The sequence below is a fragment of the Lactuca serriola genome, chromosome 8, assembly GCF_051521515.1.
Source record: "Lactuca serriola cultivar US96UC23 chromosome 8, Lser_US96UC23_V15, whole genome shotgun sequence".
Lineage (NCBI taxonomy): Eukaryota > Viridiplantae > Streptophyta > Magnoliopsida > Asterales > Asteraceae > Lactuca > Lactuca serriola.
This window is the reverse complement of record NC_136415.1, coordinates 300,894,776-300,900,526: the sequence shown is the minus strand read 5'-3', so window position 1 is coordinate 300,900,526 and position 5,751 is coordinate 300,894,776.

Sequence of the window (5,751 nt, the reverse complement as noted above, 5' to 3'; positions counted from 1 at the left end):
TGAATGTTGCACTGGATTATGGCAAATGCGAATTGCACTTTGTGAATCACAATAGAAAGGAATCTTTTTCATGTTTATTGCATAATCACGAAGTTGACTCTGAATCCAAATAATTTGCGAAGTGCAAGCAGCCGCAGATATGTATTCTGCCTCAGCGGTTGATATAGCCACACAAGTCTGTTTCTTGGATTGCCAACTCACCAATTTTCCATCCAATAGTTGACATCCACCAGTCGTACTTTTTCTATCCAAAGTACATCCTCCTAGATCGGAATATGAAAAAGCTTGAATGAAAAATCCTGTTTTCGCAGGATACCAAAGTCCTAAAGAAACGGTTCCCTTTAGATAGCGAAAAATATTTTTCACTGCAGTCAAATGAGGTTCTCTTGGATTAGCTTGATATCTAGCACAACAACAAACCGAAAACATAATATCAGGTCTACTTGCAGTTAAGTACAATAAAGACCCTATCATGCTATGATATAATGTTAGATCAACAGCAGGAGCATCTAACGAAGGAGTTAGTCTTGTTCCTACTGCCATAGGTACTTTGAGCTTTGTGCTATTAAGCATTGCAAACTTTTCAAGCAAGTTATTCGTATATTTTTCTTGATTGATTAAGATTCCTTCCCTGTTGTGTCTTATATTTAAACCAAGAAAATTATTAATTTTTCCCATCATGCTCATTTCAAACTGACTTTTCATTAAATTTTCAAATTCAATTGACAATGCTGGATCAGTTGAACCAAAGATAATATCATCAACATAAATTTGAACAAGCATTAGATGACACCCAACTTTCTTGCGAAATAATGTGGGGTCGACTGATCCTTGTTTAAATTTAGATTGTTTCAAAAAATTTGTAAGCGTTGCGTACCAGGCCCTTGGTGCTTGTTTTAACCCATATACATGTTTATCTAAAATATAAACATGATCAGGATGCTCATTGTTTACAAATCCTGGTGGTTGTTCAACATACACTGTTTTTTCGAGTTTTCCATTTAAAAATGCACATTTAACATCCATTTGATAAACATCAAAGTCTTTGTGAGCTGCATAGGCTAAAAATATGCGAACTGCTTCAAGTCTTGCAACAGGTGCAAATGTTTCTTCATAGTCAATGCCTTCTTGTTGCGAATAACCTTTAACCACTAGTCTTGCTTTATTTCGAATAATATTGCCATCTTTGTCAGTTTTGTTTTTAAAAATCCATTTTAATCCAACAATTGAAACATCAGAAGGTTTAGAAACTAATCTCCAAACCTTGTTTCATTCAAATTCAGCCAATTCAGATTGCATAGCAACAACCCAATCTGAGTGTTCCATAGCATTCTTTACTGTTTTTGGCTCTATTTTCGAAATAAAGACATTAAACATACAAAGTTCTTGGTTTGCATTCAGTACCTCATTTTTCGCACGAAGTTGAGCTCTAGTCAACACACCTTCTTGTGGATTACCAATTACCTGTTCTTTTGGATGATTTCTTGTCCATTTCTCAAGTGGTGGAAAATTTGGATCAAATTCTAATGGTGTGTCTTCATACATATCTTCATTTTCAGATCCTGCAACAGAAAAGTTATCATTAAATTCATGAAATTCTTCATTTTTATCAAGATTAATTGTCTCTGTTTCATCATGCTCCCCCTCAACATGATCTTCATCTTGATACTCCCCCTCAAAATGATGTTCTTGTTGATTAATAATTTCTTTCTCCCCCTCAAAAGTTGGCAGACAATCTTCATGAATACTCGTGTGTTCCTCCTCCATACGAACATTTGGTGTGCTTTCATAAGTTATCGTTGATTCATTAGTATGTTTTGAGGATTCTGATGTTTGATTATCTGGAGCATTATTTTCTGCATCAATTGCCCTGTCAGGAATTCCGAAAATTAAGTCATAATCAAAATCATTGATTTCAGAATTATCAATTTGAGTATTTGAATCCACAAGTATTGGTTTATTATCGAATTTACTATCAATTTGTTTAAGATAGTAATCATCAAATGTTAAATTGAAAGTTTCTTCAATTTTTCTTGTTCGTTTATTAAGCACTCTGTATGCAACTGAATTCTGTGAATATCCTAAGAAGATGCCTTCATCAGCGTTAGCTTGAAACTTGGACAAATTATCTTTGAGATTCATGATAAAGCACCTGCAACCAAAAAGATGAAAGAATTTTACATTAGGTTTCTGATTATTGATTATTTCATATGGAGTAACATTGAATCTTCGATGAATGTATGATCGATTCTGAGTAAAACAAGCTGTGGACACAGCTTCTGCCCAAGGATATTGAGGTAGATTTGCATATGTTAACATGGTTCTGGCTGCTTCGCATAGAGATCGATTTCTTCTTTCAACTACACCATTTTGTTGTGGACTATATGGTGATGAGAAATTATGCGAAATGCCTTCGCTTGTGAGAAAAATGTCAAGAGTTTGATTTTTAAACTCAGAACCATTATCACTTTTAATTTCTCGTACATTCTTCTTCAGACTAATTTCAATCTTTTTGATAAAATCAATCATCGTCTGAGCAACTTCAGATTTCATCCTGAGAAAAAACACCCACGTGAATCTAGAGAAATCATCTACAACAACTAAAATATACCGCTTTTTATTTATTGTTGCAACAGTTGATGGTCCACATAGATCAATGTGAAGAAGTTCCAATGGATCTACAATTTTTGAATCTATCACAATCGGATGACCTTTTCGATGTTGTTTTCCTTGTTCGCAAGATGCACACAAAGAATCATTGTCAAATTTTAATACTGGTAACCCTCGAACTATATCTTCAGTTACAAGTTTATTTATATTTCAAAAGTTCAAATGTGACAATCTTCTATGCCAAAGCCAGCTGAGATCATTAGATGCTTTTGATAGTAAACACACAGCTGGTTTTCCCACAATCGGTTTGATGTCCAGTGTAAACATATCATCATATCTTTTGGATTTGAGGAGTATTTCATTTGTCTTTGCATTTGAAATGATACTTCCTTCTTCATTAAATACAACTTGATATCCAGTACCCACAACAAGTTGTGACACACTTATCAAATTATTTTGAAGTCCTTCAACATAGGAAACTCTGTTTACTGTGAAGTTTCCATTTGTGACTTTCCCATACCCTTTTACTTGACACTTGTGATTATTTCCAAATTTGACTACTCCAGCATTTTCCAAGCTTCTGTAATCTCGCAAATTTTCCTTTCTTCCAGTCATATGACGAGAGCAACCACTATCAATATACCATTTCATATCATATTGCTCGTCACATATCACCTGCATTTATTGAAAAAATTTAGGAACCCAAGACTTAATGGGTCCATCATTAGTAGAATGAAACAAATTTTTGGAATTTAAAAACCATGTTTTCACTTTGTTTGTAACATAATCTATTATATCAACATCATCAGTTCTAGATATTGAGATATAGTCATTCAATAATTTTGGATTCCCATTGATTGTAATCTTACACTTCACAACATTCGCATTTTTGATAACTGGTTTCCATTTTTGAACCGGAACTTGCGAATTATGAGATGATGCACTAGCAATTGAAGAATTATTTGTGAACTTATCAAATGCACTTTTGATTTGTTCTTCTGAAAACTTCCCATTTTGATATTTCTTTCCTTTCCCTTCAAACCACTAATTGATCGTACTTACATCAGATTTTCCTTTTGTATATGAAACTTTGTTTGGTTTTGATATTGAAAGATTTGGAAAATTTGGTTGTTTTGGTGAAAATTTCACTTTGGCTTGAGTTGAGTTCTTCAAACTTGATGAAGTATTCGTGAATTTGCCAACATTTTGAAACTTTTGATTATTTGCAAATTTTTGCGAATTCTCAAATTTTCGATTGTTGTCATATTTGCGAATATATGGAACCTTGTCAACAGAGTTTATTTGTTTATGAAAACTTGAATATGTTTGTGTGTTTTTGTTTTGAAATTTTGATGATGTTTTTGAAATTTGTTCTTTTTCATCTCTTGATTTTTCATTAGACGCAACTTGCCAGAATATTGCTTTTCTTGCTTTTCTTTTTGAAACATTATTTTCTGTTGAATAATTTCCAACCATCAATTTGAATTCATGAGAATTTAGTTTCACTTCAACCTTTGAATTTTCAATTTTTTCAAAAATTTTGTTTGATTTTTCACCTTTAACCACCCATTTTTGTAATGATTTTTGTTTTTGAAACACATAAGGATTTTGGGATAAATTGTGTTCTTCTGTGTTTTGATTTGCGAAAAAACCTTCTGTTGTGGACTTTTGATTATCTTTTTCAATCATTTTATTGAACTCAGGATGAACTTTCTCAGCATTTCCAGTAGTGACAAAAACTTGATTTGGAAAAATGGTTTTATCAGTGCATACAAAATTTGGATATACCACTGTGTTGGTTTCCAAATAATTTGCGCCTTTGTCATTTAAAATTTTGTCAAATTCTTTTGTATTTTCAAACACTTGATCAACCACAACCCTTTGAGGTGTTTCAGTTGAAACTTTCTTTTCTTCTTTATTTTCATCAGTGTCATCAGATTTCCAATTTTCAACTTCCACATTATCAAACTTACAATGTTGCGAAGTTGAAGGTTTATCAATTTCATCCTCTACTATTGAATCAACTATTATTTCTTTATCTTTGATCTTAGATGTGATATTAATGATTGACAATTGAGAACAATCAACCTCTTCTTCCTCTTCTATCTCACTGATTTCACTCACATTATTAGAATTTTCATCAATATCAGCATAATTAAATTGTGAGGCAAGAGTTGAATTTTCTGTTTTCTTTATGATTTTCACTTGTTCACTCTTTTTCAAACTTTCATTGACAATGTTAACCAACTCATCAGCATTCAGAAATTCATCAATTTTGACAATACCATATGAATATCTATCATCAGGTATTTTGTCAAATTGAGCAATTGTACTTTCGCAATCATAAGAAACGACATCAACTTTTTCACGTTCATACTCAAGAAAAGGTAAAAGTTTCCTATGTTGTTCTTTGCTAATATCAGAAGAATGATGTAAAGCTGTTAATTTTGCATACAGTCGTTTTGCAGAATTACAATATATGTTTCTTTGTGCTAGCAACAACCTAACATCATTAGTAAGATTATTCCTATCACAATCTATATTTTTGACTTGCATTTCCAATTTTTCAACTCTGCTCTTCTTTATTTCTAAATCTCTTCGTGTCTCACTAAGTTGCACATTTAATTTCTTAGCTTCATTACTAGCAGACACAATAACAGAATAGAAAATAAGCCACATTATCATCAAATGAAACAATTTCAGCATCATAAGCAGATAAAGGAATATTAAAAGATTCAAGAATTGCACGTACCTTGGTTGTCATGGGTGACTTGTCAGTGGATTTAGACACAAAACATCGCCCTGTAGTATTCTCTTCGCAATCCTCAAAACTTGCGAACATTACCCCATGTGTGTGGGATGCCTCATTTCCTCGTCATCAGATCCTGAAGACCAGATCTGATAAGTTCCACTTTCTTCTTCAGTAGATTCTCCCATAGCAACTAAAGACATTCCTTTGGTCTTAGCACGTAATTCTTCAATCTTTTCGGAGTAGTATGCTTCATCTTTAACTTTTTCTTTCTTCTCTTCTTTCATTCGCAACATGCAATCAGCTGCGAAATGATTCGCACCATTGCAATAGTGACAGTAAATTGCTGAATGACCTTTCAACTTTTTCTCTTCATTCGCATTTTTCTGTTT